Genomic DNA, 24,363 nt, shown 5'->3' on the forward strand with positions numbered 1-24,363 from the left:
CCGTTGCCCACAATTCTCATTTCTTGCGGCATTCGTCGATTCCTATAAGGTACTTGTTGTCTATTTGAAGGAATTATCTACCTTCCTCGCCTGTGGATAAGTTCAGAATTTGGGTCTGATGGAGGCGAGCTAGGGTAGTCCGTGCAGTTAACGATGTGCACTGTGTGCGGATGGTGTAGTGGTCAGCACATCTGTCAAGTAAGCGGGAGATCCGGGTTAGAATCCCGGTCCAGCACAAAATTCAAACTTTCCTAATTGACTTAATCAGTGTCACAGACAGATAATGTCTCTAATTCCTTTGTGTATTGATTCATAGTGGGTGCAGGATCAAAATTGGTGTTTGTTCTTTCAGGCATCTACGAAAGAACAGACATCACGTATATAAAGACAAATGCCATGCCTAGATAAGCTCTACAGCGTTCGGTGAAGGATAATTCGATTGTCACTCAAAGTGAAACTGGCCAGTGACGATGGAGCATCAGTACCGTTTACAATCTGTCGAGATAGTTTGCTCCACTCCAAAGACTAAATCACGGGTTGCGTGTACCACCAGCGTTGTCCACTGCCAGAAGTACGACGGCGAGGAGGAACTACTGTTTATAGAAGCGATCTACAATTGGAGCTGTGCACTTCGCCACTGACTGCTGACTGCAATGTTGAGCTCGCATACCAGTGCACCATGCGGTACCTCAGCCAAGTCACTCTACCTCGTGCATCGAGGTGACTCGACGTCACTACCCTGGCCGATGCTTCAAATGACAGCCTCATTCGCTCCTCCCCCAGCAGTTAAGTATTTTTTCACCTTCCTTGGAAGTACTCCCATCGGAAACATCCCTCTCACCACAGGTAATTCCCACTTTTATGCCCTACACATGACAAGTATTATTCATGATTAAATAAAATAATTTTTGATATCGGCTGCAGTTCAGTACCGAAATAAATTCAGCGGGTACAAGTGAAAATTGGTACCAGACCGGAACTCGAACACGGATTTTCCGGTTAACGTGAGCAGCTCATCTTAACCGCTTCGACTTTCCGAGCACGCTTTCTGTCCTACCCAAATTCCCAACTTGCCGCATACTTCTTACGTAGCAGCTCTGTCCATGACACTCATTGTTCGCCACATCATGCTGGATTCCCGCAGGAGTTCAGGAGACAGAGATAATGCATCACACTGAAATGTTCTCCATGGCTGTCAAGTGTGGTGTCTGTTTTTTCGGACATGTTGGAAAGAGCAGACACCATACATACATAAAGTATTATTCATTCTGCAAGTGGAGCTATTTCCGGATTCAGTATGACTGGCACACTACCTGCCTTGAAAAGTGAGCTGCCGAGCGGGATTAGCCGAGCGGTCTCAGGCGCTGCAGTCATGGACTATGCGGCTGGTCCCGGCGGAGGTTCGAGTCCTCCCTCGGGCATGGGTGAGTGTGTTCGTCCTTAGGATAATTTAGATTAAGTAATGTGTAAGCTTAGGGACTGATGACCTTAGCAATTAAGTCCCATAAAATTTCACACACATTTGAACATTTTTGAAAAGTGAGCTGGTTCACGTAATTCACGTGATGCGTTTTTCTGTCGCCTATTTAGAAAGATGGCTTCCTTTGCGTTTATTTGTGTCTTTTCTTTGTGAGATTTGTATATTAAGCGTATCATTTAGGTGTACATAACGGATAAGAGAAAGTGTAAACTGGAATGTTGTTTTTGTGTCGGAGTGAAGAGACGTTCTTGCCAGATAACCCATTCGTTTCGAATTGTATTAAGGAAACCGCCAAGTGCACAGTCTCACACACAACACGCAAATATTACGGAGATGCTTTGGAGACTAAAATGGGAATCGCTGGCGGGAAGGTGACGTTCTTTTCGAAGAATACTGTTGAGAATATTCGAAGTATCAGCATTTGAAGCTGGCTACAGAACGATTCTAGTGCCGCCGACGTACAGTTCACGTAAGGACCACAAAGATAAGAGAAATTAGGACTCGTTGTATTTGCGAATGGGACAGGAAAAGAAACGACAAGTAGTGGTACAAGGTACCCTCCGTCACGTGCCATACGGTAGCTTGCGGACTATGTATGTAGAGGCAGAGGTAGACCTGCGCACATTGAGACACTGCGGAAAGTTTTGTGATGTAATTCAGGACGTGGAAGCACCGTCTGATGAGCAGGGATTGCGCGCCGTCACACTTCCTTTCATCGTTGGCCGCACCCACACGACGAGACTTCATCCTAGCTGTGGGCGCGAAGGAGGGCAGAGAAATTTATGGTTTAATATCGCCTTACTGTCGACTGAGCGTGATTAAGCCTTGATAGTCTCATGTTCTTATATTCAAAAACCGGTCAACCCGCTGGTGATGTCAACACAGCAGTGTTTTACTTTCCGTAGACCTATTAGGAATGGTTTTCTTATATCTTTGGCGACCTAACGACTGGCTCACCCTGTTAGTTAGTTATATGTTTGTTAGTTATTTACATGTTCCCTAGATCATTCGAACGATTATTTTTATACAAATCATGTATCGCGAGTCAGTTTAGAAGATGTGTATACATGATTAGTTCCAACGTTAATTACCGTATTCTTTTTCAATCTACTCATGCAACTACATTTAAAAACGAGATTTTTATTCAGGGTACCATTTTTTAATTGCGTCTCTGAACAGGGGCAATCTCCAAAAAAAAATACTTTTAGATTAGATTTAAACTTGCCTTGCTACGTGTGAGACATTTTATATTATTCGGCAAATGTTCAAAAAGTTTTATGTTGTTTACTGAATTCCTTTCTGGGCCAATGGCAGTTGTAGTAGTGGGTAACAAAGGACACTTTTTTATAGTGTTGTAAGTATGGACATCACTATTCTTCTCAGATTGTGGTAAATTATTTGTGACGATGTTCATTATCAAATATATATCTTGTGAAGGTTCATTTAAAACACCTTTCTCCTTGAAGAGGTACGTACAAGATGACTGCGTGTGAATACCTCATATTATTTCTACTGTTCGTTTTTGTGCAATGAATACCAGTTTCTTCCCAATAACAGATGATGAAGTACCCCCGAAAATTATTCCTGAAGATTTTGTTGAGAGGAAATGTGCAAAATATTTCACGAGCTTAATTCGTTGTTCCCGATTAGCAATTATACGAAGATCAACCGAGCGAGGTGGCGCAGTGGTTAGACACTGGACTCGCATTCGGGAGGACGACGGTTCAATCCCGCGTCCGGCCATCCTGATTTGGGTTTTCCGTGATTTCCCTAAATCACTCCAGGCAAATGCCGGGATGGTTCCTCTGAAAGGGCACGGCCGACTTCCTTCCCCATTCTTCCCTAATCCGATGAGACCGATGACCACGCTGTCTGGTCTCCTTCCCCAAACACCAACCAACCAACCAACGAAGATCAAAAGTGTTGTAACGTGATTGTTTGAGGAGCTCAGTAGTATGCTTCTTCCAGTTCAAGTTTCCAGATTTGCACAATCCTGCCCTGTTTATTGATTGCTGTTGAAGTGCTGAGTCAGTTGTTAGCATTATTTTATTTGTTGTACACAACTGAATATAGTGTTTCCTCAGAATATACTGAGAGTTTATTTCCGAAGAACCCCACGTAGTAGTTCTTTGAAAAATACCATTACAGTTTTCTGTTGCGTTCTCTCTAATGGGATTCATTATAACACTGGTATCTCATGCAAAAAGTACCAACTCTGCTTGTTGAATATTAAGTGGAAGGTACTTCATCTATACAAGGAACATGGCCTGGACCCAAAATTGAAACATGCGGGAATCCCTTCGTGATTCCTCTCTAGCTACTAAAATTTTCTCTCATTCCAGTATTGTCTGGATTATTTAGCACAAATTTTTGCATTCTGTTGCTAAGTATGATTCAAACCAGTTCCATCTAATATTTAAGTTTTTCTAAGAGATGAGCTGATTTACACAACCAAACACTTTGGGAAGATCACAAAAATATCAGCTGGCAATATTTTAGTATTTCAGGCTTGTAATACTTGGTGAGTAATTGTCTAACAAGCATTCTCAGTCGAACAATCCTTCTGAAATCGAAACCGTGATGTAAAAAGTAAACCGTTTCTCCATAAATGTGAGGTTACTGTAGAGTACATTATTTTTTGAGTATTTTGGAACATATGTACGGGGACCTGCAGTTTTAACTGGAAACTAAATGGCGCATTTATTACGAGCTTTTCACATAAAGCAGAGGTAGGAGATGCATCGGTTGAAGTATTTTGGCAAAATTATTTATTAAAATTGAACCTTCAGATTTGAATTTTAGAAATGACACACCCATTGAAACGCCAAACCACACGGTTCAGTTAACAATAAAACGAAAGTTCGAAAATGCACCAACAGCGTTAACGTCACTGACCAACAGGGACAATCGAAGATGAGGTCGTTATTGGGTATCGTCTGATACGTAGTAAAACACCAGTCCAGAAGTTACGTAATGATACTCGTTGGAAGTAAAAAGGAACACTGTCATACTATCCTATAACAGATGCTGTCCTCAAATCATTAGCTCTAGTTAAAGCACCAGTATCTGAAAAGAGGAGAACCGCGAAAACTGGAGGAATGTGTCGTGTTTTGTCAGTTATCGTCTGGAAAAATCTGTAGTTACGGATCGCGAAAAGCAATAACAATATACTCAGTCACTTGACGCCGACTTAATGATTTTCACATTAATTTTCAGTATTTGAAAATGGTGGCGAATTGTTTATATATACTAAAAGTAAAGAAATAAAGATAGCAGACAATACCTTCAGTACAGTATGACTGAGCATCCTGAAAGTTAATTAAAATTGTCGATCCCTGCGACAGTTGAAAGACCTCCAGCGGCCGCGGTGATGATAGACAGATCTGCCTCCAGTAGTTCAGGTATATAGCAGTTCATTCTTGTGTTCGGATATTTAACGAAGAGAGCTCACGCAATTAAGCACATAAGCACCCAGCAGTACAGCTTTCATTCAACACAGAATGCTTCTATGTCTGAAGGTCTTCCATCTGTTGCAGGCATTCGGGAGGACGACGGTGTAGATGTAGATGTAGGTTCACTCCCGCGTCCGGCCATCCTGATTTGGGTTTTCCGTGATTACCCTAAATCGCTCCAGGCAAATGCCGGGATGGTTCCTTTCTAAGGGCACGGCCGATTTCCTTCCCCTTCTTTCCCTAATCCGATGAGACCGATGACCTCGCTGTTTGGTCTCTTCCCCCAAACAATCCAATCCAATCTGTTGCAGGGGTTCACAATTTAATTAACTCTCTGGCTGTTGCGTCGTACTGCAGCGAAGGTATTGTTTGCCCACAGTATTACTTTACCGTTGGTATACACAAACCAGTCGCTCCATTTTGCTCTTTCCGAAAGTTAATGCTGGGACTCCAAGTGAATAAATCCTGTGTTATAGCTTTTTTTCGTATCCGTCGCTACAGAATCTTCCAGACAACACTTGGAAAGCACGCCACATTGCTCAATGTTTCATGGTTCTCTCTTTAGTCATGTTACTAGGTGTGGCATCTAGTATTCCAAGGAAAGTTAGTGATTTATCAAGAGCTGCTATTATGAGAGGTTATTCCTTCTTACTTTCAAGGAGTAAAATTAGGTAACTTCTACGAGGGCGTGCTGAAAAGTAATGCCTCCGAATTTTTAATGTGAAAATTAATAACGCTTTTTAAATAAAACAAATGTCATTTGCATTCTACACCTTTATTCTTAATATCTGTATATTTATGCCTCAACATACTCACCCCGGCCAGTTTGTTGATATCGTCACTGTAGAATGTTTGACTTTATTGACGGAACCACAACTTCACCGGTGCTTGCATCACATCACAATCGAACTGAAGCCCTCAAAGGTATACGCAGAAAAAAATCGGATGGGGCCAAGGCGGGACTGTACGGAGGATGATCGATGACATGAACCCAAGGCGTCGGACTGTTGCAGATGTCACTGCACTCGTGTGTTGTCAGGCATTGTCATTCTGAAGGAGAAGGTGCTCTTTGTGTGGAAAAACTCTCCTGCAGTTAGAAATTCGATTACAAAACGGGCAACGACATAGTTACGGTACACAACGCCATGTTTCAAGCTACGGTTCGGAGCCCTCCAGTGGCAGAGGGCTGCAAATATATGGATATGAAGTACAAAGATGTAGAAAATTAATAATTTTTGTCGTATTTAAAACACTTTAAGAGTATTCAGATAAGAAATTCTGAGGTCTTACATGTCAGCAAACCCTCGTATATCCTTAAGGGAGATCGGATAGCCGGCCGGAGTGGCCGAGCGGTTCTAGGCCTTACAGTCTGGAACCGCGCGATCGCTACGGTCGCAGGTTCGAATCCTGCCTCGGGCATGGATCTGTGCGATGTCCTTACGTTAGTTAGGTTTAAGTAGTTCTAAGTTCTAGGGGACTGATGACTTCAGATGTTAAATCCCGTAGTGCTCAGAGCCATTTGAACCATTTTTTTGAGATCGGGTAGGGTTTGCGCTGTGGTCGTTGAAACTGACATTACCACAGCCACCGGGCTAGGAAGCAGAGGGATTAAGTCGCTGGGGATGCAGTCGAGAGAAACTAGGAATTAACTGAACAGCCATTAACGTGTAGATATTGTCATCCACTTTGAGCGAATGCTGAGTCGGTCATATCGCACAGTCCACGGCAGAATGCGTTTCCTAACCTCGTTCAACTGAGCTAGCATACCGTCTTTAATAACCTTGATGTCAGCGAGTTCAACTCTAAACGTAAACACAATCGCGTGTTCTAGCCACTCCACCAACCCTGTGTACGCCATTTGACTGCTACCTGCAGTATAAAAACATTTTCGTCGAAAGTGGGGACAGCCCCCGACAACTCAATACTTGCTGCATTCCTCGTGTGTGCCGCCTGGTGACCGACGTTCGTTGCACTCAAGAGGGCCAGTTATGGGAACGAGACGTAGCCGTTCATCCGCGAGACCCTGATTGCCCTTCTTGGCGAGCTCTTAGCCCCTCCAGCCCTGCCTCGGGACGGGGATAACGGACGCTGCCATTATCCTGTTAAGCAGGCCGCACACCAGTTCCGCACGCACCACGTGGCTCTGTCCACTGGCCCGACGTCGGGGTATGCGGCAGAAGCGTCGTAATCAGGACTAGTAGCATTAGGAGAGGTTCCTCTGGAACGATCAGAAATACCATTCACGCATCAGTTGCAGTTCCTCATCTAGATCTCGTTCACGATCATATCGAGCTCGTTTTAACATACCTTAACACCCAAAGACGCAAGGAAAAACTATTAAGGAATTCGCACGCCTCCATATTCCTTTCTTTCTTATCGAACTATGGTATGTGCTTCAAGTAAGATCCATGTGTACCTTTGTGTGTGTGTGTGTGTGTGTGTGTGTGTGTGTGTGTGTGTGTGTGTGTGTGTGTGTTCCACATCTCCTCATAAACCACCAAACCGATATCAGCCAAACTTGGTACACACATTCCTTAGTATATGGTGACAACCACCTACCTATCGTAGTTCAGGAGATATTTTGTCATAAACACTGAGATGTGTGAACATCTGCTGCGTTGTGCATGACGTTTATATTTAGTACCTACTTGCTAACAAATCTGTTTGTAACACATTTTGCAGACAGTATCCACATTTGCGCCTGAATGTACCTCCACAAACCTATCATTGTACGACAAGTAGTGCAAGAGATATGACGTCATAAATACTGAGATACGTCAAAAAATGCCGCATTATTCATGAAGTTTTAATACAAATATTCTTCACTACTAAGCCTTCTTTTCATCGTGTGTCGTCACTCTTTCCCAAATACAAGGCATGACAAAGAGACCCATATGGAGAACTTCGAGACACGAAACCAACTTGCTGAATACGCGATCAGAATTGATAAACACGAAGGAGAACAAACAAAATCGGCGAGTGCCACCACTAAATATTAACATATGCTGCTCAAAATATTTCTAATGTGTATAAACAGAGGCAGGTAGCGTCGACTTTCCTGGTGACTGATAACGGTTTAATACTGCTGTCTTAGCACGCTCCACACATCTCTCTTCGAAACCAGTAAAAAAAGTGAACTCTTCTAACAGGTCTTGTCGGGTCCCTCGGTATTCATCGACCGCCGTGTATTTAGTTTTGATCGTTGTCCTGTACGATCTGAATGCATGTCCTCTAACTCTAGTGCAAACATCCTGCTTTTAACATGTTCGCCTCTCGACAGATTCTATGTGAAATGTTTGCTGAAGTTCCTGTTGACAGATATATACAGTACATGACTTCGGATGGCATGTTAACTCGCTACTAATTCTTGCTTTGACTAGAGGAATGAAAGATAAAAAATTAATTATACTCAATCTTTCACCACGTTTATCATTCCAGCTTGCACTCCGCTTAACAGTCCAGATTCTAGTTGCTCTCTATATACGAGGGGCGGCAGAACCGACTAATCAGTTTTAAGGAGCAAAAATAAGTAAATCTGGATGTGTAGAGAAAAAATGTTTTTATTTTCTAAATTAGTACACTATAACACTTTACATTAATTTGGTTTAGAAAATAATGTCCTCAAGATGGCGGCCGTTAGCATCAATACATTGTTGTAGACGATCCCTGAAGTTTCGAGCAGCTCTTGCACACACATCGCGGGGTATGGCATTCACTTTGTCTATAATCCGCTCTTTTAACTCTCGTAGGGTGTGAGGGCGACTTTTGAAAACCTTTTCCTTTAGATATCCCAAAAGAAAGTAGTCACAAAAGCTGAAATCTGGTAACCGCGCAGGCCACCCGACATCACCCCTCAAAGAGGCGAGGCGTCCCGGAAACATTTCTCTCAAAACATCAAGTGAAGTTCGAGCTGTGTAAGCAGTAGCTCCATCCTGTTGGAATCACAAGTCCCCCAGTCCGTGTTCTTCAACAGTCTCGTCCATTCTGGGTTGCAGAAAATTTTGCAACATTGAAACATAACGTGTGAATTCACTGTCACGGTCAATCCCTCCTCCTCAAAAAAATAGTGATATGGCATACCACACTGTCACTTAAGGAGAATGCTGTGGTCTTTCATGAATAATTCGTGGGTTATTTTCAGCTCAGTAGCGAGAGTTTTGCTTATTCAGGCACCCACAAGGTGAAAATGTGCCTCGTTACTACTTAAGAAGGCTGCATTCGGAGGGATCTGAGCAAGCATTTGCTCACACAGATTTTGACGGTTGTCGTAGTCTGCTGGTCGTAATTCTTGAGCAATCATTATTTTGAAAGGATGAAACTTCAAATCGCGTTGCTGAGTCCTTCTCCAACTGCGGTCTGAAATCCCCAATGCAACAGCATGTCGTCGAGCAGAACGTTGCGGCGATTGTTGTTCTGCTGTTCTCACCCGCTGCACATTTTCTGGCGTTCTGATGGATCTACGTCGGCCATGTGTGCCACCAGTTTCCTCCTATTGCCGAACCCAGGACCGAATTGTGATTGCATTAGGAATGGCATTGTTGCCTGGAATATTGAACTGTCGCCGGAAAGGTCGTTGTGCAGCGATCACAGATCTGTTGTTTTCATAATAAGCGCGAACGGCAAAACCAGGATGTTCACCGGTCCAGACCATGTTGACTACTGAAATGAGGTCAACGACTGAACAAAGGCAGACCACGTGCAACTGCTTCCCCCACCACATCCCCAGCGGTAGTCGATAGAAACTGCTCAGTCGGTTCTGCTGTACCCTGTATTACCTTCTTTGTTTTGAAAAGTGGGAAAATTCTGTATTGAGTTTTAGTGTGTCTTACCCTTAATTTACGAATGCCAATTGGTGCCAATATGTGCCTTAATCTGATGGCTACACCACAGTGAATTAAGGTTTGAGGATTGTTGAAGAAATAAAATTCCAAATGGTTCAAATGGCTCTGAGATGTATGGGACTCAACTGCTGAGGTCATTAGTCCCCTAGAACTTAGAACTAGTTAAACCTAACTAACCTAAGGACATCACAAACATCCATGCCCGAGGCAGGATTCGAACCTGCGACCGTAGCGGTCTCGCGGTTCCAGACTGCAGCGCCTTTAACCGTACGGCCACTTCGGCCGGCAATAAAATTCCAATTTAATTTAAAATCTGGGAAAGCGTCCTTTTCGGTGCGTCAAATTTGATGTTTCCTCTGCACGTGTGCGAAGTTCAGAACAATTCTGACAAGTGACAGAGCCATAGTGAACCATCAAAATGACGTTTATCTAAAAGAATCGTTGCAAGGAACGTGCTATAATTGATTTCTTACCATCGGAAAAGGAAACGGTGGTGAACATCCATAAACTTTTGTGTGCAGTGTATGGTAATGATGCAGTTCACAGGAATTCTGTTAGGCGACGTTTAAAGAAAGTTACAGCGTAAGAAGTGCCGAAGCGGGGCCCTGTAATCGGCCACGTTCTGGGAGTACCGTCACAGCCCAGTGCTCCCTGCATGGTAAATTGAGCGGATGGCTTTACTCGTGAAGAAAGGCGCATCACAAAACCACAGCTGGCTATTGGTGAGTATTGAGTATAGGAAGTACATGTGCAGTGACTGAGACTGTTTGATGCTGAGAGGTGTGTTCAAGATGGGTTCTACGAATGTCACAACAGTCGACTAGATTCCTCTGAACTGCTGGAACAGCTTGAAGTCGAAGGAGAGGCCCCTCTGCCACGGATCGTTACACGGGTCGAAACCTGGGTACATCACATAGAGCTTTACAGGGATGTACTGTCTTATCCAAAGTCTTACCCATGGTCATAGAACGTGGTGGAGACTAAGTAAAAAAAAGCACATGTTAAATGAGTGTTGATTGATGATGTCACCAAAATCTAACTCTTAAGAATAAATATGTTCTGAGAAAAACTGTGAGGCATTATGTATTGAACGACCCTAGCACCAGCAAGCAGGTTCAGATGGACGTTCGATGGAGAAGTTACGCAGAGATGAAAAGATTTGCATCAAGCCATTCTTCGAACACTAGCGACAGTTACCAATACCTGCTCGATACAAATGATGTATTTTCCTTTGAGAGTACTCCAGAGCTATCCACATTAATTGTTTAATGGCATGCGCATCGCGTACGTTTAAGTAGGGAAATAGTCCATCGGCCAGCTCACAGGCCAGCCAGGAGATTCCCAGGAGTGTTCCCAGAGAAGAAGAGGGTTCGTCTGCACGGGTACGGTGTGTTGCGTATTCTCCAGCAGGTGTGGCTGGCCAACGGCCAGCACGTGCGGCCGCCGATGCGATCTCACGCGGACGTGTACACTGCGTGTGCGTGGAGAAGTAATGGCCGGCCGCCTTAATTACGGCGTGTGTGTGTGGATACGCACGCGGGCCTTTGTTCGCCGCCCACAGATGGGGAGATAACAGCGGCGGGTCTACACGCTACCTTTACCTGCCGCGAAATGGCCACTGGCCACCGGATCGTCAAACAAAGTTCCTGCTTCACACGGCTAAGTGAGCTCACAGCTCGTTTCTTTTTCATGAAGACCGGGATATTTTTGGAACAGCTCTATGAACACCAGAAACGTACTGATTTTCTCCGCAGCTCAGGAAGTCGGCTACTACGATACTGGAAGTTCAGCTAAACTCTAGCTTCAAAATGAAATCCCGTTTTATATCACCACTCACTGGTACAGAGGCTGTGAGACGCAGTAAACGGATTCCACCTGTTCATGTAAGCCGGCCGGTGTGGCCGTGCAGTTCTAAGCACTTCAGTTTGGAACCGCGTGACCGCTACGGTCGCAGGTTCGAATCCTGCCTCGGGCATGGATGTGTGTGATGTCCTTAGGTTAGTTAGGTTTAAGTAGGTCTAAGTTCTAGGGGACTGATGACCTCAGAAGTTGAGTCCCATAGTGCTCAGAGCCATTTGAACCATTTGTTCATGTAAGTTCAATAGGAGCATTTCATCTTTCAGTGTTCATTGCATATAGTGCAACCTATTGTTGTCACACCGACTGTGATCGGACTGCCGACGGTAATATCTATAGTCTACGCAGAGTAGGTCGGTAATGCACAAGGATTTCTAACTTAAATAAACAGGTAGCCATACATAAAAATACCGGGTGATCAAAAAGTCAGTATAAATTTGAAAACTGAATAGATCACGGAATAATGTAGATAGAGAGGTACAAATTGACACACATGCTTGGAATTATATGGGGTTTTATTAGAACCGAAAAAATACAAACGTTCAAAAAATGTCCGACAGATGGCGCTTCATCTGATTAGAATAGCAATAATTAGCATCACAAAGTAAGACAAAGCAAAGATGATGCTCTTTACAGGAAATACTCAATATGTCTACCATCATTCCTCAACCATAGCTGTAGCCGAGGAATAATGTTGTGAACAGCACTGTAAAGCATGTCCGGAGTTATGGTGAGGCATTGGCGTCGGATGTTGTCGTTCAGCGTCCCTAGAGATGTCGGTCGATCACGATACACTTGCGACTTCAGGTAACCCAAAAGGCAATAATCGCACGGACTGAGGTCTGGGGACCTGGGAGGCCAAGCATGACGAAAGTGGCGGCTGAGCACAGATCATCACCAAACGACGCGCGCAAGAGATCTTTCACGCATCTAGCAATACTTTGTTTTGTTTTTTTTTCTTCTAATAAAACCTCATGTCATTCCAAGCATGTGTGTCAATTTTTACCTCTCTGTCTACATTATTCCGTGATTTATTAAGTTTTCAAATTTATACTGACATTTTGATCACCCAGTAAATATAACTGTCAGTAAGGCCATTACAAAATGAGGCTTTAACCACGAATGACTGATACTGTTAACGTGACTGTTGGAAAACAGAACGCAAAATGACTGCTTTTAGAAGAGCTTGATGCCTGTTCAAAGATAGGCGAAGGAAGGGTTTTAGGAAATTATAAAGGAAGCTATTACATTTTATTAACAGCATAAGACAGGAATAACACATAATACCTATACAAATTTGCTGGAGCTATTGCGTGTAATTGTTGAGTATGTTTCCTTTAACTCTCGCAATGCCAAGGGAGAGGGGAGTTATTTAATGCCCACCTTTGGAAAATACTGTAATCTAGTCACTTACTTTGTCTTTCAGAATTTTGAAAAAAATATTTATTGTTTTGAATGAATTCTTCTTCCAGATTCGGTATGTTGTAAATTTTTCGGTTAAATCCAACACAAAAATTTGAGTCCCATTTTCCAGAATAAATGTGGTATTCAGTATTTTCAGGTTCATGCCCTTACTTATGCATTATTCTCTCTTTAAAAAATATGTTGGGAGCAAAAGTCAACAAAATTAAGGAAATCTTCGTTTTTAAACTTTTTTAGTGGTGGTCAAAAAGTCGATAGCACTCGTTATGAAAATGTGTTGATATTCCTAAGAGCTTGGTCAGAGGTGTCTTCTGGTTCTAGACGCTATTTTCACATATGTAACTCTTTAATAAATATGTTCCTTAACATAATTGATCAATAGTTAACGGATTTTATTTTTTAAATCATTTTTAGGGTGGGCATTAAGTGCTCTCCACCCCCTGAGTGACAGGCGTTATGGAAAATCCCTTGGTATTGCTAGAGTTGAATGTCATAAAAAGCAGGTTTTACTTTCTGTAGCATAATTTTCAGCGTGCACTTTTATCTCTGGGATTTAACGGAGACTGCGAGGAATTTACTAGAAACTCGCATTTTATAGTTAGTATAGATCGCCGACTAAGTCGTTATTCTAGTAAAAGAATATGCATCTGGGAGAGGAATAATAAGGGTTATAAGACAATAAATTTCCTTTTCTGAAACGTAAATTTTCAGATTCGAATATTCTGGCGTTTAGGAAAGAGGTATTTTGTAATTTTCGGTGAAGGTAATATGTAAAGAAGGAGATGAGGGCTATCCAATTCGGTACGTCAGTTCAAAAATAAATAACTTTTAATGGCGTCACGTCTTCAATTAAACAACATTCGTAAATTTCGAATACTTCTTCAAAGAAAATTACTCTACAGCCGCTACTTATACCGTTGTTATCAGCAGCATGTAAATTATATACTGAGTAATGAAGTACAGAAGAATACAGCTTCGAGAAGAATTTGTAGACTTCATGTATACAAGTTCTACAAAGAAAGAAAAAGGTATTTTCATTAGGAGTGGAAATATCGTATGTTGCTTCGTTGCAAGGTGTGTGTGTGTGTGTGTGTGTGTGTGTGTGTGTGTGTGGAGGTGCAGCATGGTTGGGCGGTGTGCGGTGGGCAGCGCGTGTGTGTGTGACTGCGCGGCTCGGCGCGGCGCGGCGTGGCGTAGCATGTCGGTCTGCGGCGGCAGACAGTTGGGCGCCTGGCGTGGCGAGCGGCCGCAGACGGGCTGGCGCCGGGCCGCCGCCTCTAGCCTGCCCACTCCACAGTCCATGGGCACGCCGCCGCTCCCACTAAGCGCTGTTCTCTTCAGGGACCACTTGTCACCTACGACACGGTATTCAGCGAAAAGTGTCGCTTCCTCACGTGCGGTAGAATCGGAAGAAAACTATCGAAAGGCAAACACTGACACATTCAGGTATAGTAAGTTGTCCTCGATGGTGAGTGTTCATCGGAGGTGACGGTATCATCTAGAGTGCCCCAGGGAAGTGTGGTAGGTCCGATGTTGTTTTCTATCTACATAAATGATCTCTTGGATAGGCTGGATAGCAATGTGCGGCTGTTTGCTGATGATACTGTGGTGTACGGGAAGGTGTTGTCGTTGAGTGACTGTAGGAGGATACAAGATGACTTGGACAGGATTTGTGATTGGTGTAAAGAATGGCAGCTAACTCTAAATATAGATAAATGTAAATTAATGCAGATGAATAGGAAAAAGAACCCCGTAATGTTTGAATACTTCATTAGTAGTGTAGCGCTTGACACACTCACGTCAACTAAATATTTGGGCGTAACATTCCAGAGCGATATGAAGTGGAACAAGCACGTAATGGTAGTTGTGGGGAAGGCGGATAGTCGTCTTCGGTTCATTGGTCGAATTTTGGGAAGATGTGGTTCATCTGTAAAGGAGACCGCTTATAAAACACTAATACGACCTATTCTTGACTACTGCTCGAGCGTTTGGGATCCCTATCAGGTCGGATTGAGGGAGGACATAGTAGCAATTCAGAGGCGGGATGCTAGATTTGTTACTGGTACGTTTGATCATCACGCGAGTGTTACGGAAATGCTTCAGGAACTCGGGTGGGAGTCTCTGGAGGAAAGGAGGCGTTCTTTTCGTGAATCGCTACTGAGGAAATTTAGAGAACCAGCATTTGAGGCTGACTGCAGTACAATTTTACTGCCGCCAACTTACATTTCGCGGAAAGACCACAACGATAATATAAGAGAGATTAGGGCTCGTACAGAGGCATATAGGCAGTCATTTTTCCCTCGTTCCGTTTGGGAGTGGAACAGGGAGAGAAGATGCTAGTTGTGGTACGAGGTACCCTCCGCCACGCACCGTATGGTGGCTTGTGGAGTATGTATGTAGATGTAGATTCTAATCATTGATCAAAATATTAGACATATACCCGTATAGCTGGAACGCCTGACACAATCGACTCTCGCCTTTATCTACACTGAAGAGCCAAAGAAACTGGTACACCTGTCTAATATCGGGTAAGGACCAGCGAGCACACAGAAGTGCCGCAGAGGACGTAGCATGGACTCACTAATGTTTGAAGTAGTGCTGTAGGGAACGGACGCTATGAGTTCTGCAGGGCTCTCCATAAATCCGTAAGAGTACGAGGGAGTGGAGATCTCTTCTGAACAGCATACTGCAAGGCATCTATGATATGTTCAATAATGTTTATGGGTTCAAATGGCTTGCCCGTTTCCAAATTTTGCATTAAGTTGCGCTGAGGTTACCAAAAATCATTTTTTTACGTAACAAAGTTTCAAAAAATGGTTCTGAGCTCTATGGGACTTAACGTCTGAGGTCATCAGTCCCCTAGAACTTAGAACTACTTAAACCTAACTAACCTAAGGACATCACACACATCCATGCCCGAGGCAGGATTCGAACCTGCGACCGTAGCGGTCGCGCGGTTCCAGACTGAAGCGCCTAGAACCGCTCGGCCACTCCAGCCGGCAATAATGTTATGTCTCGGGAGTTTGGTGGCCAGTGGAAGTGTTTAAACACGGAAGAGTGTTCCTGAAACCACTCTGTATTAATTTTGGACGTGTGGGGGTTTCGCATTCTCCTGCAGGAATTGCCCAAGCCCGTCGGAATGCACATGCACATGAATGGATGCAGATGATAAGACAGATTGCTTACGTACGTGTCACCTATCAGAGTCGTATCTACACGTATCAGAAGTTCCATATCACTCCACTTGCACACGCTCCACGCCATTACAGAGCCTCCAGTAGCTTCAGCAGTCCCCTGCTGACATGGAAGAACCACGGCTTCATGAGATTGTCTCTATACCCCTACACGTCCATCGACTCGTTTAACCAGGCGACATGTTTCCAGTCATCAACATTCCAACGTCGGTGTTGACGGTCCCAGGCGAGGGGTAAAGCTCTGTGTCGTGCAGTCATCAAAGGTACACTACTGGGCCTTCGACTCCGAAAGCCTATATCGATAGTGTTTCGTTGAATGGTTCGCACGCTGACACTTGATGATGGCCTAGCCCTCAAATCTGCAGCAATTTGCTGAAGGGTTGCACGTCTATCACGATGAACGATTTCCCTTCAGTCGTCGTTGGTCCAGTTCTTGCTGGATCTTTTTCCGGCCGCAGCGATGTCGGAGGTTTGATGTTTTACCGGATTCCTGATATTCACGGTACTCTCGTGAAATGGTCGTACGGAAAAATCCCCACTTCATCGCTACCTCGGAGATGCTGTGTCCCATCGCTCGTGCGCTGACTATAACACCATCTTCAAACTCACTTAAATCTTGTTAACCTACCATTGTAGCAGCAGTAACCGATCTAACAATTTCGCCAGACACTTGTTTTATGTAGGCGTCGCCGATCGCAGCGCCGTATCCTGCCTGTTTACATGTCTCTATATTTGAATAAGAATGCAAATATCATTTTCTTTAGCTTGAGTGTCTAATGATGTACGTCCAAGCAATGAATTAAAATGTCTATCAGCACCGAGATTCTAACCTGTATCCCCTGTGTAAAGGACAGATGTGCTGTGCACTAATCCATACCGGCACTGCTAGTAGGGGAGTCCATGCAGTTGTGGCATCCGCAGTGTGACTGTGACGTAACGGATAGCACATTTGCCTAGTAAGCAGAAGAACCAGGTTTGAATCCCAGTGCTGGCACAAATTTTTATTCATTACTTTGGCTCACATCATTATCATAGAGGAAGATTATGCTAGATATTCAGTATCGACTCCATTATCTTCATCCCTGGTTTTTACATTTATCTATGCCGTGTGGCTAGGGCCCCACGTTGGGTACATCATTCGCGTAGTGCAAGTCTCTCTCTCTCTCTCTCTCTCTCTCTCTCTCTCTCTCTCTCTCTGTGTGTGTGTGTGTGTGTGTGTGTGTGTGTGTGTGTGTGTGTGTGTGGAGAGAGAGAGAGAGAGAGAGAGAGAGGGAGAGAGAGAGAGTTGTAAACTTATAAGTCGATCGCCCAGAGCAAAGTCGCAAGCGATTGGAGAAAAAGCATAGGTGACTTCTTTATGCAAGAATAGTAAAAAAAACGGAGCCTCAGACTTACAGACCAGTATCCTTAAGGAGATATCTTGACCATATTCTCAATTCGAATATGAGAAATTCCTTTGAGGCAGAAACGCTTATGTCCACAAATCAGATAATGCACGTGTCACACTGCGCAAAGGAGCGTCAGGTTGGAGTACCTAGCGTAGCCTATAGTGCTACTCTGTAATTTCAGTATAGTGACAGTATAATTTTATGCTCAGTAGGTGCTACATAAACAAGTTGGCAAATTGATAAAATGATCAGTAAATAGACAGAGCAACCAGACACATTTTATTTCACTTCGCTATGCCGATACCACTGTCGAGCGAAACTCAGCGGTAGACGTCCATTACCTATACGTATACCGGCTATCATACAGTTCACATGTACAGACGTAAAGCGGACACGATTGCCTTTATTAGTGAGATTTGTTGGAAACCGGCAACGGCATATTAAAGTCATTGAAGGTGATTTTAAAAAGGACCTCTTAAGAAGAATTCGGAGAAGTTTCATGTCTGAGCAGTTTGCTCCAAGAGGCTGCCTTTCTTGTTTACTCTCTCTCTTTTCCTTAGGGCGTATCCCGTAGTACAGGATCTGCTGTTCTGTCACTTTGTCTTTTCTTACTTAATTTTGACTTCGTGGTCGGATGAACTATCTGGCGACACGGTCATCAGTTAACATAATGGAGGGAAGTCATGTGAGCCATCTGAAGGACTCGTACGAACCTATTTCTGTGTAACGCATTTCGCATTTCCTGAGGCGGAGCTTGGGTACCAGTCCAGCATTTGCCTAAACAAGATTGGAGAACCGCCTAAAACCCACGCTCTCGTTAGATGGTGTGTCAAACCACTGGTCGTTAATCCGCCGTGCGAATTCTCGCAGGTCTGGCTTACACCCTCGTCCAAGATGCCAGCGCGCTGTGCACTAAGCTATACCAGCAGATCACCTTCGCTTTTAGTTCACTTTTTCTTTATTTTCATTTGTGTCTGTCTCCTGTTGTATAGTTCTTTCGTACTCCTCATCACTTTCTATCGAACGGACACGACAAACCTGGCGTCTTATCTCAGATTTACACTTCGAACAGTGAAAACTATTTCGTAGTTACACTATGTGATCAAAAGTATCTAGACACACCCAAAAACATAAGTTTTACATATTAGGTGCATTGTGCTGCCACTTACTGCCAGGTGCTCCATATCAGCGACCTCAGTAGTCACTAGACATCGTGAGAGAGCAGACTGGGGCACTCCGCGGAACTCATGGACTTCGACCTGGTCGGGTGATTGGGTGTCACTTGTGTCATACGTCTGAACGCGAGATTTCCACACTCCCAAACATTCCTAGGTCCACTGTTTCCGATGTAATAGTGAAGTGGAAACGTGAAGGGACATGTACAGCACAAAAGCGTACAGGCCGACTTCGTCTGTTGACTGACAGACCGACGACCGTTGGAGAGGGTCGTAATGTGTAATAGGCAGACATCTATCCAAACTATCACACAGGAATTCCAAACTTATCAGGATCCACTGCAAGTACTATGACAGTTAGGCAGGAGGTGAGAGAACTTGGATTTCATGGTCGAGCGGCTGCTCATAAGCTACATGTCACGTCGGTAAATGCGAAACGACGCCTTGCTTGGTGTAAGGAGCGTAAACATTGGACGATTGAATGGTGGAAAAACGTTGTGTGGAGTGACGAATCACGGTACACAATGTGGCAATCCGATGACAGAGTGTGGGTTTGGCGAATGCCCGGTGAACACCACCTGCCAGCGCGTGTAGTGCCAACAGTAAAATTCGGATGCGCTGGTATTACTGTGTGTTCGTGTTTTTCAGGGAGGGGGCTTGCATTCCTTGTTGTTTTGCGTGGCATTATCACAGCATAGGCCTAGATTGATGTTGTAAGCACCTTCTTGCTTCCCACTATTGAAGAGCAATTCGGGATGGCGACTGCGTCTCTCAACACAGTCGAGCACCTGTTCATAATTCACGGCCTGTGATAGAGTGGTTACACGACAATAACATTCCTGTAGTGCACTGGTCTGCACAGACTCGTGACCTGAACCCTATAGAACACCTTTGGCATGTTTTGAAACGCCGACTTCATGCCAGGCCTCACCGACCGACATCGATACCTCTCCTCAGTGCAGCACTCCGTGAAGAATAGACTGCCATTCCCCAAGAGACCTTCCAGCACCTGATTAAACGTATGCCTGCGAGAGTGGAAACTGTCATTAAGGCTAAGTGTGGGCCAGCACCATACTGAATTCCAGCATTACCGATGGAGGGCGCCACGATCTTGTAAGTCTTTTCAGCCAGGTGTCCGGATACTTCTGATAACAAAGTGTATATCATGCTACCTCTACACCTGGGCCAGTTACCCTCATAACGTTTCCTCATTTCCTGTAGGTCACGAGTTACGTGTGGTGGCTTCTTGAACCGGAGTTCCGTGTACTGCTTTCTGCCTCTCGGCACTTTGACGTGACTCAAAAGAGAGCACAGGAGCAGTAGAGTAATTTCTCAGAGTTCCTCCGCCTCATAGGCCGCCTGTATCGACCACAGTTGCCGCGACACGGGGAATTCCGGGGAATTCGCGATGCCGCGTCACCTGCCAGCCAGCATCGACCCCTTCGGCAACAGTCAGCGGGCGAAAGGTGATGGAAGGCTGTAACAGTGACGGAGTTACTCGCCACCTGCTGTATTTTCAAAGAGTAGCGCGGCAGGTGGAAGAAATCATAATGACAACAGTAATAATAATAGTAATATAACCTATCTGGAAATAAGTCAGTTCGCGATACCACTCACCTAATTTCTATCGGTCGATCTCGCATCAAGCAACGCATCGGAACAAATTTACTGCAAACGCCTCTCAGAGAACTCGGTAAGATGAAACAATGTCGCGTTTTACCACGCTATGTACAGTTGTTTTACAGATGAAACTACGATGTTGTATACTAAAATTTCCGTTTTTGTAGTTTAATGGTATATAAGAAATTCTCTAATTTAATTTATAATATTAGTTCTCAACTATACTTCTTGCTTTGTAGATATTTTTCTAGTAAAAGTTTTACATTTATTTTCAGTGCTGTTTCATTCAACCGCACATGGATGCTTGTTACAATTTTGTCATCCACTCCATCAAAAATAACAGTAATGACAGCACCAAAATGTTTCTACTATAAGTGAAGGCAGTAGCATCTTGATGTTGACCGTCGAAATTTAGAGACCTGAAATTAGACAGAAACGAACTTTAAAAATGCAATGCGTTTAGCATGAACTCGGTTGCGCTACACAGCAAAGCATATGTCTATTGCCGGTCCCAGTTGCAATGCCACATATTGAAGGTAAAATCTGGTCCATGTTTTAATAAATGCTGTTAATTATGGAATAACTTATCCCATACACACTTAGGAATTGTTGTTGATGTTATCACCTTCAGTCAGATGAGTTTCACACATCTCTCCACGCTAGGTTGTGCTGTGCGGGGACCCTCTGTAAGTGCGCAACTGCCGGCCGCGGTGGTCTAGCGGTTCTAGGCGCTCAGTCCGGAACCGCGAGACTGCTACGGTCGCAGGTTCGAATCCTGCCTTGGGCATGGATGTGTGTGATACCCTTAGGCTCGTTAGGTTTGAGTAGTTCTAAGTTCTAGGGGACTGATGACCACAGATGTTAAGTCCCATAGTGCTCAGAGCCATTTGAACCATTTGTGCACAACTTCCGTACTCGACATCCATTTTAACCTGATTACTGCACTTAAGCTTTAGTCCCCATCTATAATTTGCTCTCAACACTTCGTCCGTTAACTGGTCCACCATTTCTTGATGCCTTGGGATGTGTCCTGTCAACCATCCCCTATTTTCGTTAAGTTGTGCCACTAATTTCTTTCTTCCTAATTTCGATTCGGTACCTTTACGTACCGATCTAATCTTCAACATTCTCTTCTATCACAACATTTCAAAGGCTTGAATTTTCTTTCTTGTCTTAACTGTTTACCGTTGACATTTAAGTTTCGCACAAGACTGCACTCCAGACAAATACCTACAGATAAGTATTTTTCCACATTTACATTTATATTCGACGTTAAGAAATAGCCGTTTTTGAAATACTTTTCTTGCTATAGCGCCTTTGCATTTTAATCCTCTCGGCTTCGGCCCAAGTAAGAAACTGATTTACTAGTTTTAATATTTAATTCTCTTAGTATCGTCTGATTTAATTCAACTACATTCCAATATCATTGTTTTATTGCTGTTGATCTCATGACATTTCAAGACGCTGTCCACGACATTCAACTGCCCTTAGAAGTCATTTTCCGTCTGTGACAGAAGTACACTATCTTCGGCAAACATCAAACTAGACTTTATTTCATTTCTAAATTGGTTTCCTTTCAGCTTGCTCAGTATACAGCTCTAACAACATCGTAGATGACACACTCCCTTCTCCAGGACTGCTTCCCTTTCCTATAACTACAGTCTGGGTTCTGTACAAGTTATAGATAACTTTCTGCTTCCTATACTTTTCTCCGCTGTCTTATTTCGTAGAATGCATTCCCTTCAACATTGTGGACAGCGTTCTCTAAATCTACAGATGCTGTCAATGTAAGTATGCCTTTCTGCACCCTATGTTTTATAATTCGTTGAGTCACTTTTGCCTCCTGTGTTCCTATATATCTCCGTAGCCCAAACTCATTTTCTTCGAAGCCCAACAATTTTTGTATTTATCGATGGAATACTGCTTGGAGTATTTTTACAAAAAAAAAATGGTTCAAATGGCTCTGAGTACTATGAGACTTAACATCTGTGGTCATCAGTCCCCTATAACTTAGAACTACTTAAACCTAACTAACCTAAGGACATCACACATCACCCAGTCATCACGTATTTTTACAACACTGGGACCACATCTGAGAAGACGCCCACATTCTTTCCCCTCGCCCCCCCCCCCCCCCCCACTTCCAAACTATACTGGTTTATGTAATTCCTACATTTCATTGCTAAAAGGACCAGTAACTCAAATTTCATTATTACAAGTATTTATTCAGGTTTTGAACGAGACCATTCATTCTCAGGCCATTGCTACGGAAGAAGTTGCAATATTATTAAAGACAAAGAATGCAAAATATTACAATGACCAATACACAGTATGCAAAGCTCGTACTAGTGCGAACGTCGAATATGACATAACTGTATTTCAAGTGTTTTTGGAGCATGATTGCATAGTAAACAGCTAGTAACTAACATCTCTAGAGTCTCTGTGAACACATTTGTAGTGCTGATCGTCAATACGAGCTAGTTTCTTGAATGTACTACTTCTGTTTGATGGTCACGACATATTTGTTACGTAAATCTGTTTTACGGAGACGTCTTGTAAGTTTATTGTTGGAATTATGCTCCAATGCATACTTGAATCGCAGGTGTATCTTTTTCGATATTTGCGTTACTACGAGTTGCGCCTACTGTATATTGCTAATTGTTGTAGCATTTTGCAGTCTTTGTCTTTAATAATAGTGTAACCTCAGCACGCAAGAGTTTGAGAATGAATGTTAACGGTCGAAACGATCACCACCAACAAATTTTATGCAACTGTGATAGGAACCCGAATAAATAATAACCTGATTTAGGTTTCCCTAAATGAGGCTCGTCCAAACTGTGCCCCTGGGGCGCTAGCGCCCGTGATCGCCCGCGGCCAGCGCCCCGGACGAATTCGTATCTTGCTGCAATGGCCGGGTCGTGCCGCTTAGCTGGCCGTGCGGACCGCCCGAATGCCAGCCGATAGATATATTTGTTCGCCCGTTTTCCCTTCGGATAGAGCAGAGGACGTCTCACAAGTGATTCAACTAGAGCTGATTGACCTACAGTGCCATATCCGCCTGAAGGACGGCTTTCTTATGTCTAAAACTTTGGATGACTTCTACAGTTGTCTTCCACAAGAGAAATATCCTCTTTTGCACAAGCACGTGGCCAAAGTTCTCTCAATGTTTGGTTCCACGTATATTTGTGAGCACTTTTTCTCTCTTTTAAAGCTTGCTAAAACTAAGAACCGTTCATCCCTTGGCGGTAAAAATTTGACCAATTCTTTGAGGTTAGCAGTCTCACGGAATATTGTACCAAGCCTAGACAAAATCGTTTCCTCGAAAAAGAAAAACGTGTAAAATGTTAATTGTCTTCTTTAACAATGTTGACTGTAAGAATTAAAGAGCTTTATAACCTTAATTCTATTTTAATAAGTTTTCAGACTTGGTCAGTTAAAATTAATACGTACAAAACAGCAGACTAAGGATCCGATTTCTAAACTCTGAAAAGGGATACAAAAAATTGTAGCACGAAGTATCACAAAAAATACTTACTTGTAACTACTAACAGTAAGAATGGGACTCTATATCCCTTACATAAAATTAATTCTAAAATAGAATATTTTGTTTACGTTAGATCTGACCGCGGGACAGTCCAACGCAGAGCAGTGCCTTGCGGTCTCTCTCTCTCTCTCTCTCTCTCTCTCTCTCTCTCTCTCTCTCTCCCCTATGGCGACACTAGCGACACACGGTCGCGGATGGGGCGCTGAACTACACTGTCTTGCGCCCGCAGGGCGCGGGTACGACCGCCGGGCGCAATTCTTGGATGAGCCTGCCCTAAATAATTTTTTCAAGTGCTTGCAGAGGTCATGGTTCATTTCTTTCCCCATCCTGAACTGAAAAACTACATACTTTCCGAGCCCTCCTCTAATCCATTTGTACAACAGTGTTTAT

Source organism: Schistocerca serialis, chromosome 1 (genome assembly GCF_023864345.2).
Source record: "Schistocerca serialis cubense isolate TAMUIC-IGC-003099 chromosome 1, iqSchSeri2.2, whole genome shotgun sequence".
Taxonomy (NCBI): Eukaryota; Metazoa; Arthropoda; class Insecta; order Orthoptera; family Acrididae; genus Schistocerca; species Schistocerca serialis.